We start from the raw sequence: 17,018 nt of genomic DNA on the forward strand, positions 1-17,018 counted from the left end.
ATAAAAAACGTCCTGTAAATGTCAAAAAAAGTCATAGTATAGTAGGCTATGTCATAAAAATGTCATGAAAATGTAATAGAAAAGTCATAGTATAGTAATTCATAAAATGTCATAAAAAGTCATATTATAAAAAGTCATAATAAACGTGGTATAAAAGTTATAGTATAGTATTTCATAAAAAGTCATAGTATAATAAGTCAAACAAATATATATAGTATGTCAAAAATGTCATAAAAAAGTCATGTGTAGTAAATCATAAAAAACGTCATCAAAAAGTCATGAAAAGTCATATTATAGTAAGTCAAAAAACGTCGTAGAAAAGTCATGGTATAGTATTTCATAAAAGTCATAAAAAGTCATAGTATTGTAAGTCATAAAAAAAGTCATGAAAATGTCATAAAAAGTCATAGTATAGGAAGCATAAAAAAGTCATACAAAGTCATACTATAGTATGTCATTAAAATCTCGGAAAAACTCATAGTTTAGAAGTCGTAAAAAGGTCATAACAGACTCATAGTATAGTAAGTAGTGAAAAAGTCATAAAAAGTCATAGTATAGTATGTCAAAAAAAGTCATAAGAAAATATTAGTATAGTATGTTAAGCAATGCCATAAACGTCATAGTATAGTATGTCAAAAATGTCATGAAAGTCATAGTATAGTGTCTTTAAAAGTAATATAATAGTAAGTCATAAAAAATGTCGTAGAAAAGTATAATATGTCATAAAAAACTAATTAAAAGTCATAGTATAGTATGTCATTAAAAATGTCATATAAAAGTAATAGTATATATAGTATGTCCAAAAAGTCATAAAAAAGTCATGTGTAGTAAATCATAAAAAAAGTCATGAAAATGTCAAAAAGTCTTTATAGTATGTCATTAAAAAAGTCATTAAAAAGTAATTGTATAGTAAGTCAAAAAACGTCATACTAAGTCATACTTTACTGTCATAAAAACTGATAGTATAGTAACTTACTACCATTTCCTAAGGGGGTTTAAGAGGATTATCCAGCACCTTGAGCAGGTAAGTAGTAGCTGATAGGTATTGTTGTATATTATTTATCTTTGTCAACATTTTGATTTACCATGTCAAATGCAGTTCTTCCATTTCCAGTCTAAATCATTTTGTTCTTGTGTTCTAAAGATGCAATCACCAGACGATGAAGGGGTAAATTGCTGCTCAACAGAGCAAGGCATGAGGGTTCTACAAGTTGGTGACAGATGGAGATGCACTTAAGTTCAGCAGCTTCCTGCATGACACGTTGACTCATCTTAGCAACCTGTTAGTGATATTGCAGCAGTCATGTTTAATAATAGCTGATGTCCACAGTTGCCTGACCTCCACCCAGGCTGTGATCCTCAAATACAAATACAGATACATAGATTGATTACTGTTTATAGTTTAAAGTTATTAATCTTTGCTTCAGCTTAAAAAGTGGTTTTCCCATTCCTAAGACCTAGTCCAATTTTACTTCCTAATATGTGACCTCCCTCTTGTCATGACTCTTGACACACATGTATTAAATGCATTTATTCTGATGAAAAGGCAAAACGCTCTTTACCCACAGCATGCATCCACTGAACCACTCATTGTGATTGTACTGTTATGATTAGGACTGTAAAGTATTGATGTGCAAATCCTTTTGAAAAAAGTAAACTAAAACTTAATTTTTGACTACAGACCTGGACCGATGCTGAGGAAGGTGTTGGATTCCAACACCTACCAGGGTGTTAACCTGAGACATAGTGACACCAGCCACATTATGGCTAACAAAGACAAACTTCTGGACAAGCTGTCCGAAAAGCATGGACAACAGATTTGGGGATGTGGGGTCTGGAATCCTGAGCGATACAAAGATAGTGAGCTTCCAACAATGGCCTGATCCAGAAAACAGTGCAGGTTAGCGTCTCAAAGCAACTTGCATCAACTTTATGTAAAAAACTTCTAATGCCAGAGAGCAGTTTGATTTTCTATTATTAAAGAACAACTTTAACATTTGTCAAAATATTAAACTCAAAACAACATACACTTCTACTACAGACTTTAAAAAGAATCTTTTTATATAATTTCAGACTTTGGTGACTCAGAAGTGGACAGGCTCACAAGTCACTTCAAGCAAATATTGATCTCTTCTGGAGCTGATGTCAATCTGATTGAAGACCAGTGGACCATCATCAAGTCCTGCCTCTACAAGGAGCCACAGACACTGGATAAAATCACCTGGACTGACGTTAACAGGATGCTGAGGGAGACATGCCCTGACTTCCTGGACCTTGTGGATCTGGTGTTACGCATGCCTGCATCAACAGCAGACTGTGAGCGTGGATTTAATGTAATGAAGATGGTGAAGTCTGATTGGCGGTCCAGTCTCAAGTGTGAAACACTGTCTGACCTGCTCTTTGTCCATCTGTCCTCCCCCTCAATCAAATACTTTGACCCTATCCCAGCAGTTGAGATGTGGCATGCCAGTAGCATCGGTCAAGGAGACCAGACCTCATGGAAGATGCAGCTGTACAGAGGTGGAGGAAGAGGAGTGCAGCTGCTCCTTTTTTGTGGACTCAGATTAGCAGCAGTCAGTCATCACTAATAAAGGAAAACTCTGTGGAAAACCTATCATTATGAGTATAAAACTCTGTGGCTTGAAAGGCTCTCTGAAAATGTATAAGCTTGCTCTTTTTGTAGAAGTCTACAGTCAGCCTGGACTCCAATGGAGACCCAGTTAAAAATGTTATATAGAAACGTCTCAAACCACTCCTGTAGCAGTTTAAAGAGCATTAGTGGTTGGAGAACTGTTTATGCATGTTTTAATATTGCACTTGCAAGTTTATTTTGACCGTGCCAGTATTAGTTTGACGACAACAATACAAATTTCTGTTTGTGACACGGGAAATCAATGATTAAAAAGATTTTTTTTAAATTATATTCTAAGAGTTATTATTACTTATATTGATTTCGTTAATAACTTGACAGCACTTAGTCCGTGTACAGTAAGTAATTAAAATGTCATTAAAAGTCATAGTATAGTATGTCATAAAAATGTCATGAAAATGTCATAAAAAGTCATAGTATAGTATGTTATGAAATGTCATAAAAAGTCATAGTATAGTATGTCATAAAAATGTCATAAAAAGTAATATAAGTCATAAAAAAACGTTGCAGAAAAGTCATAGTATAGTATGTCATAAAAAAGTCATAGTATAGTATGTCATAAAAAATGTCATAAAATGTCATAAAAATGTCATAAATACTCATAGTATAGTAAATTATAAAAAAGTCATAAAAACATTTTGCATAATATTTTTTATGACGTTTTCTATGACATACTATACTATGACTTATAATGACATTTTTATGACATACTATACTATGACTTTTTAAGGTAAAAAAGTCATTAATAAAGTCATAGTATGTCATGCTAAGTCCCCAAAACAATGAAACATTCACCTCATATTAGCACATAGTTCATGATGTGTTAAAAATATTTGTTGTTTGTATGTATTTGACATCATCATTTGATAATGACAATTTTACTTCAAAATGCAATCATGATTCAAATTTAATAATAGAAAAATACAATGTTGTGATGCTCTGATAATATATTTCAAAAACAGTCATTTTGCATGCTACATGAGCCTTTCGTCTATCAGATAAGAGGAACTGTAAGACAATCTGATAAGCTAGTTCAATTTGTAACTGTATGACAGTTAACATCAGGATGACAGCGTTTGGTCCCCACCCATTATCTGTCAGTCAATCTGGCTACACCCTCTCTTCATGCACAAAGTTAAACCCCTACTCTACCCTGCTGCACACACACACACACACACACACACATTAAACACAAACACGCTGCTCTGCTGCATTGATACTGGTCCAGTATAGGGGTGCTCTGCTGTAACGTCCTGCAGCAGCCTGTGTCAGCCAGGTCTTTTGATCAGCATCAGAGCATGTCACCCTCACAGTCACACACCTTGTGAACCTTTGCTAACTGCAAATAGACACAACCTGCCTTTTGTTTGACATGTTGCAGGTGAGATAAGTCAACAAACACTTATACCAACCACAAGATACAGTGACTGCCATTGTCATTTGTGTACAGTTGGATATTGTGGATATAAGGCGTCTCCTTTTTAATGTTGTGTATGAAACGGTGCCAGATATCGGCTGGAGTCTCACTCACTCTGCTGCTCGGTAAAACTGAAACTAGAAGTAAAGCGTCCTCTAGTGGTGATGCACCACTAGACACTACACACTACTTGTGTGTAGGGTCCTAACCCTACATACAAAGGATCACTGATAATGATTGGTATTTATATCTCTACTGGTACTTCTGCCTTTTTTCTTACTAATATTTGGTTTCCTTTTTTATAGATATATTTTTGTGGCATTACAACAATACCAACAATATCACAATCAAACATCAAACAAGGCCTGAGCTATAAGAGGAAGGGAGGAGTGAAATAAAAAATAAAGGGGGTAACTGATCCATTACACAGTAAAGATCTAAAAAAAGTACACATTTTACATTCAAGTACACACATGACCTTAAATTACTGATGTGTATTTTTATATTTAAAGGTAGAAGAAGAACACACAACCAGAGATGGGCACTGGGGGCAGTGACTATTGTCAAAGCTCACATATAGAGCTGGGCAATATGGCCAAAATCTCCTATCCTGATCGCCTCCTATCTCCTATCGGTAATTTAATATCGCAATAACGATATATATATCACAATGTAGCCTGTTTTCTGGTAATTCAATAAATAGTCTACATAAAATAACCACACGGTAAAATATATATTTAATGTATACACCTGTGTGAATATAATACTTGACAAATAAAAAGGTACTGAGTATTTTCTCATTTTATTAAGAACTTAAGTGCAAAATGAACATAACATGCACAGCATCAGAAGGCAAAGCCTCATCCAAATGATGTAAATATTACATTCTATATATATATATATATATATATATATATATATATATATATATATATATATCAACAAAAGAATTCATCTGCAACTTTTTTGATTAACATTTCCTGGTTCTAGCTACCCAATTGCAAAGATTTGCTGCTTCTCTTTCTGAATATCTTTGAGTTTAAGACTCAGGCAAAACAAGCTTCTAACAATGTATAGACAAAGATCAATAATGAAAATACTTAGTGGCAGCCCTACTCTTGGTTCTAAAAGATGACTACCTCTTGGTGTCTTACATTTGGTGAAATTAGGGAATTTCTGGGATTTATTAAGACTTAAAAGAGTTTTCCACCAATTTAGAATTGAACTTCTAAAACAATGTCAGACAGCAGAAACAGAGATATTCTTCAACTCAGCCGCAGACAGCTTGGTCAAATCATTGTGTGTTTTATGCTAGTAGCGGCTAATGTAGCGATGTAGCCAGTTGCTTCACATAGCTCCCTCTGGATCACAAAATTGTTGCTACATAATTTTCTGTCCATTGACTACTCAATTAAGGTCTGTTTTAACTGTGAGAAAAAATAAAAAGCCCTCTTGTGCAGTCTTTCCTTAAATAGTCTGTCAACTCAAAACCACAACACCGGTGGTCACAGTGCACATGGAAAATCCTTGTCCATTGTCCAGGCAAACAAAAACACACTGACTACATGCACAAACACACTCTCCTCTCTTCCAGTTAATGTATGTAATGGCACTACACACACAAACACTGTAGGTCTTAGGAGGAGGTGGAAGAAGGAGGGGGGGGCATAAGACAAGCAATCCAGTAAAAAGCATTCCTCAGGCCCTCTCTCCTGGTGGGTGGCCTGCTTGGACGGCGGAGAGACAGCAGCTCGTTTTCAAAAAAAATCCTTCGCAGCCATTGTGTCTGCCCACGGCGTCCTGTGTTCCAGCCACTGACTCACTTACGTAGCTGCTGAACATGTCTAACAACTGATCCTGTTGTGTTGAAATGCCAAATGATCCTTGACCACTACTGATACAGATATTTTTAAACATGCATTGTGCGAATAGTTGTTTATCAGTTGCTTATATACATTTTCATCTTTGTGTTTTGTGTTTTCAATTAGAGCAGCAGAGTTGAGAAAGTCCTTCCAAAAGCTCACTAAACTGGCCTGTCCACAGGAGTTGGATTCAACGAATCACTTAGGTTGCGTGTAAAGACGAGAGATGCTGCACACTCAGTCAGCCGCTCAGCTAGCCAGCCATGGCGAGCTTAAACTGGCAGGGTAGTCAGCCACTTCATCATATTTGACACTTGAATCAGCCACAGCTCTTAATGCATGAATGGCAGGCTGCATCTGTTTTCTGGCCAACCCCAAACCGCAGCAGGCGGCAAGGCAACCACACCAGTTACAGACAGGTTCCACATATTCACTGAGGCCAAGGATACAATAAGTATCTAACTCAGGTAACTCCCACAACATATTTAAACTGGTTCTACTACTTACTCACATATGTACAAGATACTGAATGTACTATATTTATTACTGTGTGTATTTTTTAAATGCATTTGTAGAAAAACACCTTCATCAAACTCAAAACAAATCCAGAACAAAAATCAACTTGATCTCTTCAGCACTACAAATGCATGTTGCATTTTTTAAATCTACTCAACATCTCAAAATTTCCAAACATACCACATACACTGCGTTACCAGTTTATACGGTATGCCTAGCTAACAATGAAGCAGTTTAGTTAGTTTTTGTTTCAGAGAGGTTTTGATTCATCTTTTTGGTCATTTTTGAGGCTGTAGTTCAACAGCATTGTGTTATACTGAGAGGTGTTTCTAGTATTCAGTCAACACTCATTTGATAATTATTTTTACAATGGCACCCCTCCATGTGAGCCGTCGTCCCTTTTCTCAGCTGAGGCGTTAAAGCTACAGTGCGTAGTTTCTGTCGCCCCCATGAGGAATTGTAAGTAATGACAACAAAACTGTCAGCGCATCCACATGATATAAGCCTTCCTGAACATAGCCATACTGAGAAATACAGAGAGAGTTGTGTGGAGCTGATAGTCTTAATTAGCTTTGTAGCAACTAATTTGGCAATGGCTTGAATGTAACGGACGTTAATATCAAAAAGTTACGCACTAAACTTTAATGCATACGTACAAATACATGTGCATGATATATATGATAGCACACAACCCAAATAAATTTAAGGCAAACAAAGACTAATTATAAAAGGCTAAGCGAATCTGATGGAGGGGGGGAGGCTGTTCCAAAGATTATTTGCTACAACCACAAAAGCCTGTTCGCCTCTGATTTAAAATTGGAATAGGGAACAGATAAACGGCCTTGATCAGATGATCAGAGTAGCCGACAGGTAGAATAAGGGCTTAACAACTTTGCTATATATGCAGCGGCCAGGCCATGCAAGGCTTTGTATGAAATTAGTAAAATTTTAATAAAAGTTGCATAAGTTGCAAAAGTTAATTGTGTGCTTTACAGGAAGCCTATAAAGGGAGGCAATAATTGGGGTGATGTGGGACCAATGATTAGTTTGTGTTAACAGCCCAACCACTGCATTTTGCAGCAATTGCAGACGAGCTTGGGAGGACTGGGTAATACACGTAAAGAGGGAGTTACAGTAGTCTAAGCGAGAAAAGATTAAGGTATGCACTAGTAGTTCCATGCTTTTCAATAATAGTATAGGTTTAATTTTCACAATATTTCCTTAACTGAAAGAAACAAGATTGAATGACTTGATAATGTGATGTTGGTCAAAAAGGACACCAAGCACACACATGCACACACACACACATGCACTCCAAGGAGCAGCTGTTGGTGGGAGTGTGCCAGTGTGTGTCATTACATGTTTTCCTGTGGCGTTCATACATAGTTTCTCTATTCAGCAGAAAAGCCCAGCTCTCAACACCAGACAGAGGCAGCTAATACCGCTGTCTGTCAGAGCCGCTTAAAGAGCAAGTGATTGGAGATGACAAACGAGGCAGTAACACAGGTCCGGCAGCTATACCGCAAGAGCAGCAGCAGAGAGAGAGGGAGTAAGAAGAGGGGAGTGTGTAAGTGTAAACAGTAAGGAGGTATTGAATGTGTGTGTGTGTTCTTGCATATTTGTTATTACCATGAAGGTCTCTGGGGGTCTGACGCCATACTTGTCCGTCAGTCTCAAGGAGGGTGACGTTTGTTTCCGGCTCGGAAGACAGGACTTCCAACAGCAGCTCTGTCCCCCATGAGGGTCTCTGTCACTCAGGCTTACACACTGGAATCCAAAAGAGGAAGAAAAAGTCTGTGTGTGTGAAAATGTAGCCACAAAATCCTCCAATTTAACCCCAAATAAGTGTGTGTGTGTGTGTGTGTGTGTGTGTGTGTGTGTGTGTGTGTGTGTGTGTGTGTGTGTGTGTGTGTGTGTGTGTGTGTGTGTGTGTGTGTGTGTGTGTGTGGCAATAAATCATTTTGTGATTCTTCTGATTCTGATCTTGTTATGGGCCGGTCCTCAGAGGGTGGATGTTGATTTAAAAGGGGTTAGAGGCATTGGAAAGGGGGGTGAGGAGGATCCATTAAGACAGGACCAGCCTTCATAACAACATCATGTACCATTTTTAGTAATTGAATTCAGTTTGATTAAGATGAATTAGCATCAGAGGTTTTTATTTTCCATTGACATTTAATGTTGTGAAAGCAAAGCAAACCGATCCTGCACACTTTTACTCATTTTATTCACAATGTGTCTGTCCTTAGACTTTCACAAGGTACATCACAAAGGGGTATCAATTGTAGGCCTCATTTACACTTATCATTTTATTAATCATAATCATCCAGATAAAGTACATTATTTTCATTCCACTGGGAAAGGCTGTGTTCTTCTGTTTTGGGAGGATCATATTAAGGGGACACATCTGTTAACTTCTCACCAGCTTGTGACCTTGTTGTGTGGTTTGGGTGGTTTGAGAAGGTAATTAAAAAACAACTTCAACGAATAAACTAAATGTAGGTACATGACGAAATGTATCCACAGGAATACAGCTAGTTATGTATTTTATGCATAAAAACCTCTTCAAGGCTGATAAAACACCTGCAGACAGGATGACACTGCTGTTTGGTTGTTCAGGGAAAAGCTGATGGTGGAGAATTTATATTTTATTTACACCAAACTACTTGCCCTCCACTACACCAGGCTATGTGTAAAGAATTGTGTTTTGTTTGAGTTATTTGGCAGGAGTGAACACATTAACTTTAGTGTAGTTTATTCCTGGTCATAAATACTCTACAGTAGTTTAGCTTGTAAAAAGGTTTGAAAGTGTGAGCCAACAGTGAACCAGAGAGAAGGGCTTTCATGACAAATGGTGCTGGGCTAAGGGCCAGCCGCACAGCATGCAAAACAGCACAATGGGACAACATTTGGTGTGCAAATCCAGCAGTCCATTCAAATGGTGTCCCAAACAAAAAGTTGATAGACAAACAAATCAATTAACCTGGGGTGGGGGGGGGGGGGGGGGGGGAGAAGAAATCTGAATAAATAAAAAAGGTGTCAGATCACATAGGGCGATAGGCTCAAACCTGGCACCTTTGTAGTATAATTTACCATTTGACAACTCAGACTTAAAAAAAAACTCCAACTGCTTCAGATACTGTGACATTAAAGAGTGTCAGGATTTCCCCGCTCTGTGTTAAGGAGGAGTCTTGGCGCAGAGTGAGTGAGGCGGTGGAACCTGTCCGTTTCTGGATCTATTCTCCTGCTTTAATCCCGGAGACAGTCACACCCTGCTATTGTGCAGCTGAAACTTCTCCATGCATGACAGAGTGTGGGTGCTTGAGACATCCTGCAAGCGCAGCCCAAATCTCACACACATACATGTATATGCATATATGCACATACGCGTGCAAACTCAATGCTACACACACAATTCAAAGTCCTGGCTTTTAGTACACTTATAAATGTATAACTGTGTGGCTGCATATTTAGGGCCTCAACCTGCATCCAGGCATTGGACAGTCTCTCTCTCTCTCTCTCTCTCTCTCTCTCTCTCTCTCTCTCTCTCTCTCTCTCTCATTCTAAATCTGGTTGGATTTAGCCTCTTTATCAGGAAGTTAAGACACCAAGACATACAAATAAAGTCTATTATTGTTTTAAAGAATCCATAATAACTTGTCTAACAGCAAAGCTTCATCCTCCTGAACAACACTGTTGTAGAACAGTCTTTCATGTATGGATTAATGTGTGTTTTTTCTTTCAAATCCTTCATCAGGGTTGCTAATACAACATGCTAAGCCCCTTTGTGCCATCTTCTCTGCACATTGTCTGTTTCTGTTGCCTCCTTTATCCCCCCTTCAGATCCTGATTTATTACTTTTCTGGTTATTTTTTGCCAATTGTCTTCTTTAAAGGATAATTCTTCTTTACTACAATGTGGGATTTGTTTTTGTAGGTTTGGCCATTGCTTCTATCTGTTAAGCTAATATATTCATTCTTAAGGGATTTGGAAACAGAGCAACTTCGCTACATCGTAGTCCGGCCGGGCAAGGAATGCAAGTGTTCAGATGATCACTCAATAATTTAGCCAGATTACAGAATATAAACCACTTTATTTGTTGTCTTGCAACATATAAAGATTCTGGGGATGAATTTGTCGGCCGGCTGGGGCCTTTCTGTGTTTAATTTGTTTGTTCCCCTGTTGCCTGTGTGGGTTTCCTCCCTTAGTCCAAAGACATACAGGTTAGGTTAATTGGCATTAGGGCTGCAGCTATCGATTATTTTAATAGTAGAGTAGAGTATTCTACCGATTATTCCATTGATTAATCGAGTAATGGGATAACAAATACTTAGTAAGAAATACTTAGTAAACAGCAATAGTAAATATTTATTATTGCTGTATACTAAAAAAAAGGAAACGTTTTCAAAAAAAAAAACTGTACAAAGCTTACAGTAGGGCTATTCAACTACATTGTTCTGGGGGACACATTTTAAGAAGGCTAATACTGAGTGAGGAGAAAGAATAAAGAATGCAGACGTCACATCAGAGGTTTTTATTTTCTATTGACATTTAATGTTGTGAAAGCAAAGCAAACCGATCCTGCACACTTTTACTCATTTTATTCACAATGTGTCTGTCCTTAGACTTTCACAAGGTACATCACAAAGGGGTATCAATTGTAGGCCTCATTTACACTTATCATTTTATTAATCATAATCATCCAGATAAAGTACATTATTTTCATTCCACTGGGAAAGGCTGTGTTCTTCTGTTTTGGGAGGATCATATTAAGGGGACACATCTGTTAACTTCTCACCAGCTTGTGACCTTGTTGTGTGGTTTGGGTGGTTTGAGAAGGTAATTAAAAAACAACTTCAACGAATAAACTAAATGTAGGTACATGACGAAATGTATCCACAGGAATACAGCTAGTTATGTATTTTATGCATAAAAACCTCTTCAAGGCTGATAAAACACCTGCAGACAGGATGACACTGCTGTTTGGTTGTTCAGGGAATTTTTTTAATAGAATTATTCGAGTTATTCGAGGAATCGTTTCAGCCCTAATTGGCATCTTTAAATTGCCCCCCCTTGACCCTCAAGGATAAGCGACTATAGCTAATGGATGCATGGATGGATGATTTATCAGGCTTGTCTGTGAATACAAAGTTTCCCACAGACATATTACTAGTAAGAACCCTTTCAATGACCTCCCTTCTTCTGTCCTAGTTATTCTATATATGAATGATAATAGACATATTTGTTTGACGTTTGTTATGTCAGTTAATATAAACCCCCTGACAACATAGATGGTGAACAGACCATGACAACACCTGTGAGAGCTAAACAAAGAACAGGATTAGGGCAGACTTCCACCTGCACAGAGAGAAATCCAGGTGAGTAGGTTTCTGATGGAGATTATCAGCATTATTCAACTGTATTTCCCCTCCTCTCACTCTCTCTCTCTCTCTCTCTCTCTCTCTCTATCTGGCTTATGCACTCACTTGTAATGTTTCTCAACTGTTGACCCACCTTTAACCAGAGTTTGCACTTGAGTTCGGCTATCTTTGCCAAGCACAAGCCTAGCGCACCTCATGACAAAACCACAAAGAATACATCCACATTATGGTGTCTGTGTGTGTTATTCAAAACATGTTAAATTTATAATTGGGAAAGGTAACATTGAAATAACATTCTTTTGCAGGTCTAATTACAGCAATTATACTGGTAGCAGACATTTGGAAGATCCTGGCCACAAAGAGAGAGATATGTTGTGTTTGAGTGCCTGATTGCTTGCACACAAGATCTGGCTTGTCTTGGCTTTTTCCCCTTAAGTACAGATAATCCACATGTGTCAGTGATTGAGGAGGTACAAATCCCACTGTAACAGACACACAGGTGGCACTGGAAAGAAATAGCATACCAGTTTAGATTTCTCTCTGTGTCTTACCTTGCCAATTACCATGAAAGGCAGTCAGAAGGGCAACCTCCCTCTATGCAACCCAGATACAAGTATGCGTGAGATCTACACCCAGATCGACACACACACACACACACGCACACATGCATGCACGCACGCACGCACACACGCACGCACACACACACACACACACAGATGCTTTTCACCGCCCGCATCCCGTTTGAGTGTTCATGCTCAAGTCTGTCATGCACAAAGATAAGCTTCCACTATTGCCATCATGTGTGTTATCTCTTTAAATGGAACAAGCTTTAATTATCCTGGCATACTGTAAATTGTAACCAGACAATGCATCATGAAACCTAAACTAACTAATTAATGACCTTTAATGACTAATAAACATCCAGCATCAACAACATTGGATATATTTATCTTAAGCTTCAAAGAACCACGGCGGATTCTCGTCCAGCTCTGCAAACTAGAAAACGTAATTGAGAGTAAAGAAAACTTTAGTTAAGGTGGAGCAATAAACTGTATGTGTGGTTCTTAAAGTGCCCATATTATGAAAAAAACACTTTTTCTGGGATTTGGGGTGTTCTTTTGTGTCCCTGGTGCTTCCACACGCATACAAACTTTGAAAAAAAAACATCCATGCTGTTTTGAGTGAGATACAGTTTCTGAATGTGTCCTGCCTTCAGTCTCCGGGTGAGCTGTTCAAAATCGGCACGGCTTGCGACGTCACAAGCCGAAACGAGCTGGCTAACCGCAACCGTTAGCTCGTCGTGTTAGCGTTAGCATGCTAACGCTAGCATGCTACCTCGTTCTCAATAGCAAAGCACTGCTACAACACACACAAGTTCACCATAATCTACAAAAGAACTACTAACATGTGCGCCCTCATTTAGAAGTCTCTAAAACAATTAACAAGATTCAAAAGAACATTTCTGCAACATAAAGTTATGTTCATGCTTCTTTCTCTTCATCTTGTGAAATACCAGGGATTTGTATCTCTTCACGCCTCTGAAAACTATTTAAATCAAACGTCATTCTTTGGTTGAACTGATTTCAGCTCATAGACATTTCCACTAGGCTTGCACGATATGAGGAAAATATGTGATAACGTTGCTAAAATATCGTGATAACAATATTACTTGCGATAAATACAGATATTACATTTATTAAGGTGTATTCTGTGCTGCCTTTCTGTTGCTTTCAGTATTAATTATTATTATTCATTATTTCCAACATCCACTGAACAAATTGAACATTGAACTGAACACAAAAGGCACCAATAAAAAAAAATATTGTTACCTTTTAAAGTGCAGTTCTATTGATACACTCTTTCAACTAACAAAAAGATCCCTGAGTGCAATATCGCAGTTTTTTCCGATGTGTTAATCGCGCAAGTTGACATCACAATGATGATTAAAAAAAAAAACAATATATTATGCAGCTCTTATATGCAGCTTGTGATAAGAAATTACAAACAGTCCTTGCTTGCCTGCAATAGTTAAAAATGAACAATGACATCGGTGATTCTCTGACTTTCCATGGCGCTATCAAAAGATCAAAAGTTCAATTTATCCAATACTTTGGTTTATGACCAAATACCTGCAAAATTAATGACATTCCCATGTGTCTCAGCTGTACTTTGTGTTTAGTGCTAATTAGCTAATGTTAGTATGCTAAGATGGTTAACATGGTAAACATCAGTATGTTAGCACTGTCATTTTGAGCATGTTAGCATGCTAATGTTAGCATTTTGCTCAAAGCACCACTGTGCTCAACAGCCTCACAGAGGTGCTTGTGTGGCTGTAGACTCTTAGTCTTGTTTTCATATGTTTTATTTATTTCATTATGTTTTATCTTATGTTGACATCCGTGTTTGTTCTAAAACAATTTTTTTCAAATTTACCTTGGGGACAATAAAGTTACATTGAAGTTGAGGAGTCACAGACTAAAAAGTTTAGGAATGAGTGCACTCTTTTGTTTTATCATTTGAGGAGGTATTACCTATTTTTTTTTTATAAAACTGACCGTTTATGACTCATTTGCATAAAAATCAATCATCTCTTCAAATAAAAAATAATAAAATCAAGAAGTTCAACCAATGTTGTACAATGACAAACATGCATTTTCAGAACCAAGGCCCTTTCCACAATCTGCCAAGCTTAAAAAGACATGTCAGGAGTTTGACAGCTGAGAAAACACCACACTGTGCTCAAGGATATCGGTGGAAGCTGGATGAATACCTGTATCTTCCTGCTGAGGAATCAGAGGATTTAGGCAGCGGTGAAAGCTTGTCAGCAATGACACACACAAAAGCCTTGTTGTGCATCACTGAAAAATTGCAATACCTGTTAATAAAGCAGTGATCATGATCAAGTTGCCCATTATTGCTGCAACGATGAAGCTTCGGTTTTGGCAGAATGCCGTTCCCACACAGGCAAGGCAGACAACGGAGACCATGCAATGAATCAAGTTAAACAATTTACTACTGGTAACATTGTCATGTTAAGGTGGGAGTTTCCAAATTTTTACGTACTATTTATATAAACTAACCAGTTCAAGTTGGGAAATTGTTCGTGTGTTTATGTTGGACATTTTAGAAAATACACTTAGGCCAATTTGCTTTTTTTGCCGACAGTTCGGTGAGAAGATCGATACAACCCTTAGTCAGTATCAATCTTCTCATCTAACTCTTGGCAAGAAAGCAAATTAGCGTATATTTTATTAAGAGAAATACTGATGTTTTCCTTTAAAAGCATTTTTTAAACAAAGTGTAAAATAAGCTGTTTTTGAATTACATCATTTAGACTGAACTGTGTGCCATTATGTGCCCACACACACATAAGGTGCTGCATCACACAATTCAAGAGAAAAGACAGCAAAAGCTTTACATCATGGGAAATACTTTGCCAAAGCCACAAAAGCTCTGTGTGGTTACCACACATCTCCTCTGACTCTTCCCCCCTCTCTGCCTTGCTGTCAGACACCAGACACAGAGAGAGAAATGAATCTGTGTTAATGAAGTAGAACAAAATAAGTAGGATAGTGCTTGACTTCTATAACCATCCTAACGTGCGATCCTATTGTGCAACTGAGGCTCCTTTCAGGTGCAGGCATGGGTAAAAAATGCTCATGTGCGGCCGCCTGGGCTCTGTGCAGGCTGAGACATCTATGAGGTGTCGACACATGGATCCTAACAGAGCCCAACTGACATATGCACTGACATTTGCAACCAGGCATGACTATAATTGTGAGCTCTGTTACAGTGCAGGAGAGAGATACTGTCTCTATCAGGTACGCGGTGAGTCATTCTGTGTGTGAGTCATACAAAGAAACCCTGATCCATGTGGCCGGTTGGCTCAGTTGGTGGAACGGGCGCACATATGTGGAGGTTTATTCCTCGACGCAGAGGGTCCAGGGTTCAAGTGCGACCTGTGACGGTTTCCTGCACGTCTTCCCCTTCCCTCTCCCATATCTGAGCTGTTCTGTCTATTAAAGGTAGAAACGCCCAAAGAAATAATCTTCCAAAAAAAAAAAATCCTGATCCACAACTGACTAAGAAAATAGGGATAGAAACATAGATAATTTAATTTGCTACTGATAAATTAATAGATCAATTCTATAAATAAAGTTTATTATTATTATCTGGTTCGAGATATTTTCTTCCTCAGATATTTTCCTCAGCGTTAAAATCGCAACTGTCAACTCAAATCATTTTTTTCTGTGCTAATTAGTTTGAGTTGACAAAGTGCTGATTGGAGCGTCGTTGGCTGACTCGTGGGGCTGGTCTGCCCCTGATGAAGCAGTTTAAATGTATCTAACAATGTTTACTTGATGGGTGTGGACTGCAGGAAGTGTTTGCTACGTCGGCATGAGAAGGACTTCTGTTTACATGGAGTTTTACATTTTTAAGAATGTTTAGATATGAAGGGCTAAAAGAGGTATTTCCAGGGTAACCTGTTATCCAAACAAAATGGTCTATCCTAGTGCTATGCAGTGACTAAGCATAAGCCTTTGTATGACATCAGACAGAAGAAGGATTACAGGAGGTTACACAGAAGTCATATAATTGAGTCACATGAATAAAAGCTAGAGTAGGCAGTTTTTTGTTCATTGGATAGAAATTCCATAATAACCTTTTCTTCATATTTTAATTCAAGTGGTCTAAGAGAAAACTAGACCTCTGCATCTCCTCTTGACTCTGTTTTCAGGCTTTAGAAAATCTAGCCGGTGACAGCAGACGCTGGCCAATCACAGGTCATTTCAGAGGGAGGGCGTTCCAATTGGCTGTTCTACAAATGCAGATGTGCGTGCACGTTACTTCAGGTGGTGAAAGCCTGATGCAATGGCAGGAAAATCCTGCAGAAAAGGTTGCTATTTCAGCATTGGCAACAACTGTCTACACTGCAAACCAGAAACAAATACGAACCCATCAAAAAAGAGAGTCTAAAAGAGAGTCTGACACAATTAAACACATGTCGATATCAGCAAAGCTTTTCAGCAATGTAGAGAATACGTTGCTAATAGTTTAGCCTTCTGCTAATGTCTAATTGAAGTTCATGTTTTATGTTGCTAGCTAGAGCCTTGAATCACAGTATGTCATCTAAAAGGGCTTTACAGGCCCACAAGTTTTGCAAAGAAAACAGGACCGTAATTCTCATAGAATTG

This window comes from Sander vitreus, chromosome 2 (assembly GCF_031162955.1).
Source record: "Sander vitreus isolate 19-12246 chromosome 2, sanVit1, whole genome shotgun sequence".
NCBI lineage: Eukaryota > Metazoa > Chordata > Actinopteri > Perciformes > Percidae > Sander > Sander vitreus.